Source organism: Triticum aestivum, chromosome 6B (assembly GCF_018294505.1).
Source record: "Triticum aestivum cultivar Chinese Spring chromosome 6B, IWGSC CS RefSeq v2.1, whole genome shotgun sequence".
NCBI lineage: Eukaryota > Viridiplantae > Streptophyta > Magnoliopsida > Poales > Poaceae > Triticum > Triticum aestivum.
Genome location: NC_057810.1, coordinates 37,355,349 through 37,370,775, shown reverse-complemented (window position 1 = coordinate 37,370,775; position 15,427 = coordinate 37,355,349). Strand labels below are relative to the sequence as shown.

The window sequence follows — 15,427 nt, the reverse complement described above, 5'->3', positions numbered from 1 at the left end:
TAGGATGCCTGAGAGGTTTTGGCCGCCGAACGTGTGTCGCAGGATCCCCCCCCCCCCCCGGCTCTCGCGTCGCCCCTCCTGGGCGACTCGGGAGCGGCCCCAAACCCTAGCCGCCGCCTCCTCTCCTCCATCCTGCCCCCTCCCCGCCGCCACCCGAGGAGCCTACCGGCTGCCGCACGTCTTCCAGTGAAGGTGGCGGCAAGGATCTGCTACCTCACGCCGGCGTGAGGAGCTTTGGAAGCCAGGGTGGCGGCCCTAGGTGGAGATGGAGGCGTCGATTTCTTCGGCGGATGACGCGCGCAGGTGCTGGCCGTCCCTCCCGGCCGCGTGGGTGGCGTGAGGACGGCGAGGTCTTGCTGCAGCGGTGGGCGGCTCTCTTCCTCCCAGCCCCTTCCCCCTGCGGTGGTCCCCTCTCGCCGATCTGGTGGCTGGTTCGTCAGAATCTGGGCTTCGAGTATTGGGCGGTGGAGACTTGGAACGAGGGAAACCCCTGGTCGATTTCGCGTCGACCTTGATGTTGGCGGTGCTCCGGTGCCGTCTCCCTCTTGAGGGCGGGTCGAGCTTCCAGATCCGTCCCCCTCCTCCTCCTCCCTTCCCCGGGCGAAAGCCTTGGCCTTTTGGCCGGACGGTGGAGGCGCTCTGGTGTCTCGGCCCTTCCTGGAGGCGCCGTTCAAGGGGTGGTTGGGGGTTGTGGACCTGGTGCGTGGTGGTGGGTGGCGGCGGTGGTGCTCGGTTCCCTCGGTTGCCGGCGTTGGTAGTGGCGTGTGGGTTCTTCCGCATCCTTCAGCGGCTCCTCGCTTTGTTTGCTAGTTGGTCGCCGGACGGCAGTGGGCATCCGCGTGTTCGACACGGTTTGGACGAAGGGGAGATAGTGGTCTCTCCTCCGGTAGTGGCCCGAGGTGACGGGCGGTGGAGTCGATGGTTTCCTTCACGCGGTTTGGATCTTCGTGTTCACGGCTTTTGCTGTCGCCGGGTGGCTTCGGCCCTGCCGTTCTAGCTGTGAAAGATCTCCGGTGGCTTGATCGCAGTATTTCTTGCTGCGTTATTCTCTGTAGCTCTTGGTTGTAGTGATTTGGCCTGTTCTTTTTTCAGTTTTTGGTCAAGTCTTTGCCTTTGTAATTCAACATCATTGTATCCTAGCCGGTTGATGGCTTCATTAATTTGAAGTCGGACCTTTGTGCCTTTCCTTTAAAAAGAACGTGTGTCGCAGATTGACATTCATCGTACGGCCAAGATCCAAGTCCCACTCATAAGCGCTCGCCCTGCTTCTTCTTCTCCCAAATCCCTCCCATACCAGACTAGGGTTTCTGACCAGCGGCAGGATGGGAGGCAATGCGACGGGGATTGCCATCCTCCAGCGCCGCCTCGATTCCTCTCCCCGTCTCCTTCCTCGACGCCGATGGCACGGCCCCAGGAGATGGCCTCGCTACCGATCCCCGACGACCTCGTGGCTGAAATCTTCGTTCGCCTGCCCACCCAAGCTGACCTCGCCCCGCGCCTCTGCAGCCTGCGTCTCCTTCTGTCGCGTCGTCGCCGATCGCTCCTCCTCCGGCAGCACTGCAAGTTCCACGTCGCGCCCCTCGTCGGTTTCCCCGACCTTAACGAGTCTTCCACCCCGTCGACCCGCCTCACTGCTCCACTTGTGCAGCAAAAGCCTTAGCCGACTTCAGCTTATCCTTCCTACCTGCCCCAGCCATTGACTTGACCATGCTGGACATCTGCGACGGTCACGTCCTCCTCTACAGGCGCGGCGACTTGAAGGAGCTTGTGGTGTGTGATACCTTGCACCGGTGTCACCTCCTGCTTCCACCAATTCCTGAATTCATCGATGACTCGGTTCCTTGAGAGGACCACTAACAGATCTTCCTAGTGGGCAGCAATGAGGATGCTTCAGAAGAAATATTTTTCAGAGTGATATATGTGGCATTCGACCAACATAGGCAGGCTGCCTTCGTCTTCTCTTCCAGCATCGGACAATGGCAAGCTACTCCATCAATAGTGCAGTCGCTTTCCTCATACTGGCTCGAGTATGCGTATGGGTCAGGGTGGACACGGTCCGGGCCGGTCCGGTCCCTGACCGAGCCGCCGTTTGGACCGGCCACCGGCGGTCCGGACCGGACCGGACCGAGCAGCCTAGCGGTCCTGATTTCAGGGCCCGGACCGACGGCGGGAAAGCCCGGGCCGGACCGAGAGGACCGGCAAGTGGAGATGTGGTAACCATGGCGGCGGCTGCGGGACAAGGAGGAGATGGTCGTGAGCTTCTACGCGGCGACCATGGACGCGGTGAGGCACGGGAGCGAGCCGTCGCGGCCACGAACGACACACCGGAGGCAGCAGCAACTCGCGCGCCGTGGTCGTCCAGCATGCCGGCGAAGTTCTCGTCCACTATCAAGAACGCGCGCGCCAGGATCTTCCGGGAGGCAGAAGCCCACGACCAGCCTTTTGTTGTTTTGCCTTAGCGATTTTTTAGCCGCATGCAAATATGGTAGCACGTGCATGAGCCCATAAGTTTTTGTGGGCTAGACTTCCGTGATTAGTGGATCAAGATTGACGTGGAGCTGTGTCCTATTCGTTCTCGTAGTGGACGCAGATGACGCGTCAATTACATTAGTCGTGGGATGAGAATCAGATCTGAGCCCATATTTCTCGTTCTTTCTGTATCTACTCCGTGGAATAAAAGGAAAGGGAAACTGTAGAAAAAAAAAACCAACGGCAGCATGCGATGGGCGCATTATCATCGCTACTAGTAAAAGGAAACGGCAGCGAGGGGCAACCGGGCAAGTCATGAATGGCGCCGCGATTATCGGATCGAACGCCGGCTCTCTCGTTCTTTCTATTCTCTGTTTGACTGAATACAAGGAAAAAAGGGCAGCGCATGATCTGGGTCTTCTTCTACCTCTTGCCCCTGTCCCTGTGTCAATTGAGTGATTGAGTACTTGATTTCGATGAACAGCGCGGTGGGATATGGCCAGGGCATCGCCGGTGGCCATGACGAAGAAGAACGACGGCCTGCACCTTCGGTCCTCTCGGTCGGACCGGGCAAAGACCGGACCGGACCGAGAAAATTTCGGGCCGAAATTTAGTAACCGGACCGAACAAATTCTTCAGCGGGCCAGGACCGGACGGTCCGGTCCAGAACGGGCCACGAGCGGGCCGAAAAGGCCGCTCGCTCCGTCCAGCCTGACGTATGGGTGCTTGTATGGGTTGACAGAGTGCAATGAAAAGTTACAGGTGCTTGACACCCGGAGGATGGAGTTCTCACTCGTAGACCTCCCACCCAAAGCCAAAACAGGTTCTTCTTATGTGCATATAGCCATTGTGGAGGCAGGGGAGGGCGTCATTGGGATGTTTGTGCTACCACATAACACATCTGACCTCAGTTTTGTTAAGAGAAACGACGGTGGAAGTTCCAGCCACTGGCAGTTGGAGAAGACAATCTCACTGGATTTTTCTGAGTACTCTCTAGACGTGGGTTCAACAGGGAGGAATTTGTTCCTATACCATCGCGGAAGCCCATCGCTTGATGCCCGCCTTTTCTCAATGGACGTCAAGACATTCCAGCTTGAGAAGGTGTTTGGCTCCAAATTTGGCATGCTTTACCCACGGGCCTATAACAACTTTCCACCATTTTTGTTGACTCCAATAGTATCAAGTGGTACCCTTTGTGTTGCATCCTAGATATTCCCTTCCCTTCATAATTATCACACGGGTCGTCTGTTGCTTTATAGTTTACTATTGTGATCAGTAATTGTTGTTTACACAGTTTAGTAGTTGTCACCTCTTCTCTGTTGTGACTGAGCTGATAAAGCTTAGTAACACAATTTTAATTTATTTGTTAGTACGTTATAGTTACCACTCTAAGGTTTGTGGACAGTATGTATGACTAGCATTTTATCCGGATTTATGTTTTCCACCTTGATGGTTTACGTCATTTATCTCTATATGTTTACACTAGCAAAAGTGCCCGTACATTGCAATGGGAGAAAAGAATACCACACGCCCTTAATTTACAAAAAATGGTCATTTATCTCTATATGTTCAAGATTCCACACGTTTTCTATTTAAACACGGCTTGCAAGTAGATTTAATACGTACAAAGAAACGGGCAAGTGATTTTCAATTCCGTCTCCAATCCTTATTTTGCTGAGATGTTCATTCACAATCCGGATCAGTACTGATATGAAAGAAAGACGGTTAATGCACTGTTGATTAAGATTGCACCCTACGTAGTATTTTTTTAAATGGTTAACAGGTAAAATAACATCATATTCAGATTCTATATATTTTCCTAATCAAATTTCATATATAACATATTAAATTTGGAGTTACGGTTTAGAAGATACAAGTATTTAAAAAAAATTGATATGTACAACGGGTTTAATGTTAGAAACATCTGGGGGATTTCTGTAAAATAGCATGACAGACTAAGAATACCTATTTCTTTTATTAGTAAAAAAATAAAGTGTTTACATGACTTTTCTGGCTATGTTTTCCAACTTATATTGCAAATTCCATAAAGCGATCATTTGTTGTTATATATCTCAAATTCCATTGAAGTTAATATTATAGGGTTTATACCTACATGGCTATGGCTAGAAATAGTCATGAAGGTTGACTCTCCAATCTCTATTTATTTCGTCTGTTTTCTTTTAGCCCCTGGCACTTTATGCTTCTTCCCTGTTCTTTTTAGTAAGCAATTTATTAAGTGTTGCCCAACAGCAAGATCTATTGATTGTTTTGATCGCAAGCTTGTGAATATTTCCGATCCGAGTATGCATATATTGGGCAGTTGCTCGGGGACAAGGTGTGGAGAAGCCGCAAGCAGTAGAAGAGCCCATAGATAGCCCTCAGTACGAGAGCACAGTTGATGAGGCGAATTTTGGAAGTCCGGCCGATGTATCGAGGACTGGAGACGGTTCTGATTAACGTTGTGCCATGACTGGACTGTTGATCACAGGTTGGTCAGCAGTAGGGTATGTGTGGCTCATTCTGATCTGTAATATGGCCATCTAGATCAACATTGAGTTTATCTTGTGTGGCTGATTTGAAAATGATTGTGCGTCTGTCAGATAAGGTAGCAAGAGAAGTAATGACCTTTAATTTTTGGCACAATCAGTTGGTTAATTAGACTATGTAAGAAGTCAGAGTGCTTCTGATCTTGCCGTATAAATTTCTACCCATCGCTGTAGCTGCTATTGCGAGCCATTGGAATGACAGTTATTTGCAAATTAAAGAGCAGTAATGATCTTACTTTACTGCTCTTTCTTTACACAGAGAAGTGACTTTCAGTTTTGATTCTGCTTTGTAAAAAAAAGGTGGCCAAGTCCAAGTAACTTCCGATGAGCTCCATGCAAACAAAACAAATATTCTTCTTAACAGTGCACCAAAAGCTTGAGCACTAATTGTGTTATTGTTTGTATATGGAGCTCCCCGGACATCGTTTGGCCACCAATTTTCGCAAGAACCAAAGCATTTGATCATAATCAAAGCCACAAACTTTCAGAATCTTGTGAGTTCTTTTTACTATTTTTTAGATTTTACTGAAGATACAGTAGTTGTGCTTGTGCTCAGCCAATCTGTTTTTCGAACGTGTTTATTTTAGCCAAGGTCGTTTAGAAGCCCAACGTATTTCAATGTGTGTCCTCTGTATTTAAACGATCAAGGCACCTTTACTTGATTGATCCTTGGAGAAGTCAAGGTCTCCGAGATCAAGCAAATTGAGTGCATATGTCTTCATAGGAAGGAGTGACGACAAGAAATTCGGTTGGATACTTGGGCTACAACAGATCAAAGTGTGGGAAATTTATTATACTCGGTCTCCGTCAGTGTAAAGAAGCTCAATATCTTTGGTAAGCTAGGAGATATACTTTTCACAAGATAGAAAAAAAAACACACCCCAGATGATCGGTAATACATTCAAGTCTAAGAGACCAGAGTGATTGAACCGTGTGTCGCCTAAGACTAGTAGCTTTCCCAGTTTCAACAAAGGCACTACGAAATCGTCCTATATCACTGGAGATATGGAGAAGAATGGGAGCTGGGCTTGATCGGGGGTGCGGTTGTGAAAAACATTAAGTGGCACTAGAACGTCCAGACCTTGCAATATGGTCACATGGCAAAGTCGTCGACTTGTTCACCGGCCTTAAACCGGATCTCCTTATACTTGAGGCGCAAGGTCTGGGCCTTTGACTCCCGTACGCGCTCTACGCTGATGCGCAGAGTCTTGATGTTGTCACATGCTTCCTTGGCCTTTTTCTTGACGCCAAGGGTGAACAGCATCTCCGGTAGGACGGAGCCCAGGATTGCATCCATCGCCAGCTCGTCCTCCTCATACTCGACATTGCGGGTTTCCACCAAAGTTTTAAATAGCGCGCTAAGCATCTTAGCGCCGGACCTCTTTCAAATGCTATAGCGTGCTATAGCGCAGCTATAGCGCGCTATTTAAAATATTTGTTCATTTGTTTGGACCAAAGTCTCTTAGCGCAAGACCTTTTGTAAACGCTATAGCATGCTACAGCGGAGCTATAGCGGGCTATTTGAAACAGTGGTTTCCACAGCTTTTCACATATGCCGCGCACCATGATGATTGCATCAGGAGCGACCAACTGGGATAGTTGGTTCGCGGTGAGGAGAGCGAAGGAGGTACTAAACATACCCACATGGAGCTTGGCGTACTCAGATAATCTCCCGACCTGCCTCGCAGCGCGAGGCCGCGAGCACGTCCGCCGCATGCGCCTCCTCAGCCGAGGTTTGCTCGGCGGTCTCGGAGCCGTCGCGGGCGGTGGCTTCTTTTGGCATTTGCTTTGACAAAACCTGGGGCTCTGATGCCAATTTTGTTAGTCCAAACTAACGAGTAGCTAGGAGTGACGCTAGGTGTATAGGAGCAGAAGCAGAATGAGTGAGCTGAACAAACTTGCTCTTTTCAGTATAACGTACACACATCTAACATATAAAGCCTCAAGAAGTGCTAGGCACAACACGCAAGGGAAAAAAGACCACCGCACCGCGCCCAAGTGGGAAAAAACAGCCAGGGCGCAGCGCACCACGCGAGGGGAAAACCACCGTACCACGCGAGAGACGCGCTCGACATGCAGGCCGTGGTGAGCCCCGCGCCGGTCCGCTTTCTCCTCCATCCCCGTTCCCTCGTCTCCAACCCTAAATCTTTTCCCCCTCCCCTACAGCCGCCTTCCCAAGCTCCTCATCCCCTCCACTCCCTCGACAACGGTGGCGGCGGCGCCCTCTGGTGGCGGAGGAGGAGGGGGGAGATGGTGGCGGCGGCGCCCTCTGGTGGCGGAGGAGGAGGGGGGAGATGGTGGCACGGTGGCGACCTTCCCCTGACGCATCCCATCCCCCTCGTCACCCCGGATCCCACCGGACCCGAGGCGTGCGGGCGCGGCGGCGACCTGCAAGGGAAGGGCGACGCTCGAATCGATCCAGCGCCATGGATCAGTCCTTGTGGGAGAAAGAGAAAATGAGGAGCCGGGGTTGCTGATCCGTCCGGCCCAGATCCACACGCCTCCTCCTTCCGCCACCTCGCCCCACCAGCTTCCAGCGCTGTGGATCCGCCGAGGATGGAGGGCAGCAAGTGAGACGGAGCAGGAGAAGAGGTGAATCAAGGGAGTGAAAGAAGGATCTCACACGGGAAGAGGAAGAAAGAGTCTGGCGGCGTATCCTCGTCTCATCCCTGGCTGCAGCTCTTCTGATGCCATGGCACCAGTGGTGGAGCGGCTCCTTCCATGACGGCACCACCAGCGGCTCTTGCTCGACGCCACGATACGCAACACCGAGGTAAGCTCGACTCCCTTTCTCCCCTCTCTCAATTGATAGTTAGTGATTTTATTCTCTCCTTTCCATCTCATGATGGATTCCTTTTCCAAGACGAAGTACTAACTTTAGCACCAAATATGAAGTTATTTGGACAAAGAAAAGAGCATATGGCAAAATTCTAGGAAATCCCTTGCTAGCATTTGTCTCTCTGAACTGTTGTTGGTTGATAGACCAATAACCATGGCGATTTGCACTTACATATGCATTCTTCGTATGTTTTTGCGGTGGAATTTTAGCTTCTCTTAGGTTGTGTTCTGCCAGGTATAAGTTTGCCTGCAAATTGTTTGTGCTAATGTCTGTAAGAGCTGTTGTACTACACCTATATTCAAAGTGATGTAAACAAAAACAAATTTCTACCATGAACAAAACAAATTTTCATGGAAAGAGTTGTTATACAGTAGACCTATATCCATGCTGGATGTTAATAATGTGTTTTGTGTTAGTCAAATTGTTGAAAGCTGGAGTTGGGTCGAGGAGCCTACCTCCGCCTTCGCCATTTCCTGAGAAAAGCAACACCGGTGTTGGGCGTTCCTGTGCAGAGTGCGTGAGTTAGTGATTTTGTTATCTTCTTTCCTTCTCATGATGTGGTTCCTTCTTTAAGACGAATTAGTAACTTTGTGCGGAGGTGGCAGAAGAACCTGCTGGTTGTTGTAATGCCCACCTCAAAGAGATTTAACTGCTTACAGAATTACTTTTCCTTCTTGGCTGTTTTGCAGATGATGAGGTATGACATGGAATGGTTGGATTTTGAGTGGTAGGTGATCCATATGCTGTCGGTGATAACGACCATCACTGGTATACAACAATCCAGAGGTTGTCTCCGTTGTGCTCCTATCCTCCCCACCTACCTTAGATGCTCAATGTTCGGAAAACTAATGATTTGTTTTTAAGATGTTCATACATAATAATCTAGGTTGTTATTGAGCTCCGCGGCTATCCTTAGATTGGCATTTCGGCATCGGCACAGTTACTCGAATCGATACCGCAGTCCCGAGGTGAATACATTGTCTATTTGTTTTTTCGTCATGAATGCTAATAACTTGTATCATTTCTACACTGATATATGTACTCATCTCTTCTGAATCTGTTCAGTTAAGCTGCAACTGATGTGTGAGAGGCTTGGTTTATACAGTAGAGAGATCATAGAAGCTTAACACTGCCTAGGTGTAGTACAAATATGTCTTCTAAGTTTCACAAGCACTGACCCACGAGTATGATGCTCTCCTCCTGCTTATATGAACCTTCTGGTGCAGAAATAGATCTATTGCTTGATGACATAATTTATGTGTTAAGGATTCTGCTTAAGTAAGCTTCAGCTCATGTGCGAGAGGCTTGGTTTGTGCAGAGATCCTCTCGGTAAGTTGGTTACAAAATATGCTTGAAGATTGCTTCACACAGAGATTGCCTGGGATACTAAAATAGTTAGGAGCTTCTGATTGGACTCTTCAAGCAATAGTGTTGTTGATATATTAATTATTAGATTATGTTACTAGAGTATTAGAAGAACTTCCTGATATATGTATTTATAGGATTTTTCTCATACTTGATGAATTGATGGCTAGGCACTATACTGTGCATAAGTAAAATTTCCAGTTTTTCTTTTCGTAGTTGCAGCAGTTATTCTGTACCAACCGCTTCCTCTCTTATTGGTGACTTCAAGTTAGAAGAGAAGATTTGGTTTTCTTTTCTTAGGTTTTGACAAAGCAAGCGAGGCCAACAAAACTGCTGCACCAGAGTAAACCTGTGCTCCAGCAGCCGAGCTGTATATACACATCTTTGCATTCTGATCCGTTTTGTTTTGCGATTCAGGCCACCCCTGATGCTCAGGCTGATGCTTCTTCGCTTGATGCTGAAGAAAAGGATGATCAGATTCAGACGCCCAAGAACAACAGGTGCTGGTGCTGCATCTTCTCTTATATGTTTATCTATGTACTTTCAATTCATATAGTCATTCAAATTGTCTATATACACATCTTGAAATTAAGAAACTCCGGTGGTTCAAAGGGAGTTGGGCCAGGGAAGAAATCAAAGCAGTGACTGCCCTGCACTAACTGTGCAAGGATCAAAAGCATATAGGAGTAGCAATAAATTTCCCTCTGATGCTCAAGTTAAATTTCTTCACTGAAGATATGGTTGGAAGTTATGTTTTGAGTTTGATTCTTTAAACTACAGGTCAATTTGCATATTAATCTCTTTATTTATTTTCTTACTACAGTAGCACACTTGCCTAAATCCCACATAAGACTGAATGGTACTCTGCCATGGTGTTTAATCTCAGTAATGTGTCTTGTTTTATTTTGTCCGCGGTGACTGTGGATGTGTTCTCGGCTTTGCCGACAGTAAAAAGAAGGCACACAAAACATTAAATTTTTTGCTTGGTTGAATGCTGCATTTAATTGTCGCTTATGTATTCCAAGTTATTCAATTCTCAGTGAGCTTTCCTTTGCTAAAGAAATTTAATACACAATATTTTTAATATGTGAGGAGGCGAGAGAAGAAAAGAGGAGTTGTTAGGTCAGACTTTGGTGCGTCTCTGGTCAGAAATGGCTGGATCCCGTACAACATCTAAACCTTCACTACTCTAGCTTCTTCTTACATTTCTTAGTATCAACAAATAAGGTGGTCACAACATATACTTGAAGATTGCATCCCGAGCCAGCTCGGGCCGCTGCTACCTCTTCCTCGCCGCCCAACAGGTCGCCGTGCTGGGGGAGCAGGGTAGCATCGGGTCCACAGGCACTCCAAAAGCCGAGTAAAATCCTTGCATTCGTATTATTCACTTTCAGTATGCAGACTTCTCTTTCCAAGTTTGAGAGAACAAGAAGCCAGCGTCGAGGAAGCCTTGGGGTGTGAAAAGCATAGTAACAATATATCTGTGCTGCAACGTATATTGTTATGAAACTTTACTGTAATTACGATTTCCTATAATAGCTCATATGAATAATTATTTGCTGCTTTTACATTTGCTTATTTTATTAATTTTACTAGGATATGAGTAGCATTACTCAAAATTTTGCTTTGAGAAGAATCTAATGATGTATCCAATTTCACATCCAAGCTACTATGAATATTATGATTGAGCGACTGCTTGGCGATGTCATTGTCAGAGGCTCAGGCCTCTTCCCTGGACAAGGCACTCTTGCTAGGCGGCGGCGATCTGTGCGCCGGTTCAAGGTGAGGCATCTCCTCAAGCCACATCCAGTTTTTCCCATGAGTCTGTGCTAAAAGAATGAGTGTTCTTCTATGACCCATGCATTCTGAATTTAGGAGGAATGGCAACAAAGATAAGAGATCTTTCTGAAATTCTTAGTAAAGTCTGAGCTTTACGTAAATCTCAGTTTCCTTAGCAAACATATGTCTGCAGTTCTTAGTTTGATATGTGGCGTGAGGTTGGGATTTGTGATCAAAATGGTTGGATGTTGATTCAAGAGCATAGAAAGGTGAATGAGATTCAAGAATGATTCAGGCAGCTTATGAGTATGTTACATTCTGATATTGGCTTCAGATTACATAATTTTATTTCCTTTGGATCGTTGCTTGGGTTCCCTGTGGCCAAGTATGTTACTCTCTCCGCTGTGGCTGCGTGTTCGACCGGCCAGCCAAGGATCTCCAGCAAGCATGTGCGCCTACTCTCCTTGCCCTTAATTCCTGCCACAACAGCAGCTCTTGTGTAGTGTGAGCCAGAGAACTATTACACTAATCATGTTCCTGGTATTTTCTCACTCTTGCTTCACAGACGATGTATTGTAGTTAGTTCAAAGAAATTCCATTATATATTTTGCACATTTCCTGATTGGTGACCATCCATTTTATATGATGTTCTTCACCTGCAAGCGTTGAGTGTTTTTTTTCCTTTCAAGTTTCTGTCTCTTACTCTATTTCATGAAATACATTCCTCTTCTCATTCCATCATTTAGCCTTGTTGATTACTTACGATTAGTGATTACATGCAATCATCTGCCTTAAATTAAAATAGTTAATTAGTTATGCCAAGTTGCAACATTTCTATCTCCTTTTTGCCAATAAAATTAAAATATGATGGCATGTTATTGACCCAGCCTCGTCGTCCACTGTGGCATCACCCTTCTTGTCCACCACCCTAACTCCATTGCGCTTCAGGCCTAGCATGCGACAGTGGTGCCACGAGGATTTGCTGCCGTGGGAGGAGGGGCCCGACCCAGATGGCGGCCACCAGTAGGTCACACACTTATTTAGCTCGCCGCCTGGTTCCGCTGATGGCTTCTCTAAGGTATCTTCTCGTGCAGCTTCACTCTTGCTTGTGTGTCTCGTGTGAAAAAGTAAGCTACCTGGCACTTGCTCTACTCTGCTTTAGCAGGCGCTCACGGAGGAGGCCAACGGATACATGATACTGGTAATTTACTAACGATCCATCTTAGTGGAATGCTTTTGTTGTAGATATTTTCATTGGTTGTCCTTTCATTTTGTTTATCTTCATGGCTGGATGCTGCCTTCCACTATGCTTCTTCACTGAAAAGGTGTTTCACATATGTGTACTTGCTTGAGAATGGAATAATCTCATAATTCTGTTGAAAACAAAACTTTAGTTATTTCAGCATGCATAGTGTTTGGCTATAGAGATTGAGTGCTTCACATATCCAATGCCATCTCAGAATAATCTAAGACCTGTTTAAATAACTTAGTGTTTGGCTAAGGAGGCCGCATTCAACACCACATATCCGATGCCAACACCGAGGTGAGCTTCACCAAACTCTCTCTCTCTCTCTCTCTCTCTCTCTCTCTCTCTCTCTCTCTCTCTCTCTCTTCATGCGGTCTCCTCACTCTGTAATCTTTTGAGATTGATTTTGTTTCCAGGTTATACTCCAATCAAACATGTGAATATTTACCAGAGTGCTTCAAGATCGATCCGATGAAGAAAGCCGTCCATGCCGCTCTGCTGTTGGGATTAATTTGGACGGGAATGGTGATTTCATGGTCGATTATGATTACTTGGTTGTTGTTCTTGGAGTTACTATGAATACATTCAACACTCCTGGTGTGATGGGGCATTGCCACTTTCTGAAGGTCAAATCCTTATTGGCATTGTGTGTCTCTTTACTGTTCTGCTATTTCTCATGTTTCAATCCTAAGATGTAAGTTACAATTTAATTTCCTACAAAATCTTGAGATATATGGTATTGATACTTTAGGTTATTGTACTGTGCAGTATTAGTCATCTCTTGTGCTTACAGCCTCACATTGTAAATGTCATGTCATGGAGGATGCCCAAAAGATTTGGAAGAGCCTGATAGACTCTTTGAAAAGGCGTCACCTCCTAACCTCAGTGAAGAGGAGAAAAGGAAGATCCTTCACTTTGTGATTATCGGTGGTGGACCTACTGGGGTTGAATTTGCCGTGGAGTTGCATGGTTTTCTTGTAGAAGATCTGGTGAAGCTATATCCTGCAATTGAAGAATTTGTGAAGATAACAATTATGCAATCAGGAGAACATATATTGAATACGCAAGGCAGTACTAAATTACCATATAATAAGGGTTGAGCGTGCCTGCTGTAATAACCTTAGTTTTGGGCAAGATGATCAAGGAGTAGTGAAACTTTAGTAGTCATCTTTGGCTTCACCATCTTCCTCCCCTGATCATGCATCTATTTTAGATCATATAATTATGCTATATCATATATATTGTTTAGTTCAGACTTGTGCATGTGCGTGCATTGGCATTGATTTAGACAGAGATATTGCATGATTTGTACATAAAAGGAGTACAGATGATCTAAGAATAAATATTCGAATAAAGTTAGTAATGAGATTTAGGTAGAGGTTACTTGCACTGTTCTGTTTTATGTAGATTCTAAGCTGCAAAATCATACATGGTCCTGTTAGTAGTTTGTTTGAGTTGTGAGTTTACGCATTTTCCCTTGGAATGTTTGTATGTGTTATCACTTGCTCTTAGGTTCCCAGCGTTATATCATGAGAAGTTTTTACTTTGCACCGGGTGATCAACTATATATTTAGACGAATACACTATTCAAGACCAGGAACATTAGGATTTCTAATGTTGTTTTCCTCTTTCAAGATTGCATTTTTCATTAGCCTTAGATAGCTAAGGTACATAGTTTTCATTTAACAATTTTTTTTACTGTTCTCTCATATCTTATATGGTGTCTTAAGAAATACAAATGTAGACAACTCAAAATTTTAAAATACCTTCTGGCCCATTATGTGGGGAAGGTGCAGCAAGCCGGCCCTCGCATCGCAGTAGAGTGGAGCCGGCAATTTTATGATTGGTCTCTAAATATTTCAACTTCCACAGTTTGAATTAGTTTCACATACTAAAGTATATAGTTGGAACATAGGTATTCCTTAATTTTCCATATAAAAGGTTTAAAATTACTACCCTCAGTGCTTGCTAAAACTCGAAGTTACTAACAAATGCAAAGCTTTCTGTTACAAAAGGTTTATAATCATTACCCTTGATGCTTGAATTTGGACCTTGCACCTTGGGTAACATAGAGCCAAATGGCACATTGTCCACATACACGTTCAAAACACTTTGGGTTGGACATGGTCTCTATCCTTGATCAAACATGAAGTTACTAAAAAGGGGAAATATTTCTCAACACGAACATGGTTTCAATTGTGTCTATGCGCCATTTGGCGCACCGGGGCATCTAGTATTGATAGTACACAAGCTAGTTACTACACTTCATGCTAATTTTGAACCGATCTAAGTACGCATGCGCTGACGCCAATTACCTGAATGGAGTCATGGCTTACGTCTACTTTTCCTTATGTAGTAAGCATACCGAAACTGCAGTAATTTCTTTTCTTTTACTGCTGCCGCTGGTTCTGCATGCTGCCGACATGCACATGCATGTCTACTGTAGACAGGGTTTATGAAGCCCCCCCAAAAAATCACCTCCATCTTACATATAGCCAGAGATCGTTGGTTGAGCACATGATTATAATTCCATGTAATTAATTTGAATGACAATACCGTATATTGTACTATCAACGCTTCACAAAAAACATTGGACTTATTCATCTTTAATCACGTCCTTTCATGAGCCACACCATTACATGCACGTTGGCCTTAAATAGGTGGCCCCTCCAAGACGCATGATGAACGCACTGCTGAGTTTGGATCTACTACTACTCCATGGGAACATGGGAATGCAGATAGTAGCTCATCATAAAGTGCGTGACTCAACATGTTGTGTGATTTCCTTCTTATGAATGGGATGTATTAGGAACTTGAGTTGAAGAGAAAGAGTGTGAGTTAGCTTTGAGGACTGGTTCCACACAAATTGGATAGCCCACGCCTACGCTTTCATCTTCTCTCTGTCTCCGTCGCACACCCGTGGCAATGCTGCTCGATTGAACAATATATCTATTTCTTACTGCCGTGCTTAGTGCTCTTCATTCTCATCTCACTTTCTTTCAGTTTCGCAATTTGTAATAAAATATAAAGAATTAGCATAAATAAAGCAGGGATTAGTTTTTTTCTTGGAATTAACAGATTCCAAAAAGAGAAGAAAACAAAAGGAAGAATAATCTTCCAATAACAGAGAAAACACCACAACAGAAATACAAATATATTACTACATTACATGTTAGCCATTTA

General features: G+C 45.7%; 1 long non-coding RNA gene across 2 annotated transcripts; it reads left to right on the top strand.

Moving 5' to 3' along the window:
* Positions 1-8,700: 8,700 nt before the first annotated feature.
* LOC123133339 (uncharacterized) lies at positions 8,701-11,001 on the top strand. Of its 2 annotated transcripts, none has more exons than XR_006465233.1 (3): positions 8,701-9,183; positions 9,637-9,719; positions 10,886-11,001. It is a non-coding gene; the product is annotated as an uncharacterized lncRNA (long non-coding RNA). The 2 variants fall into 2 exon arrangements; XR_006465232.1 differs by having other exon boundaries at positions 10,816-10,928.
* The last annotated feature ends 4,426 nt before the right edge of the window (positions 11,002-15,427 follow it).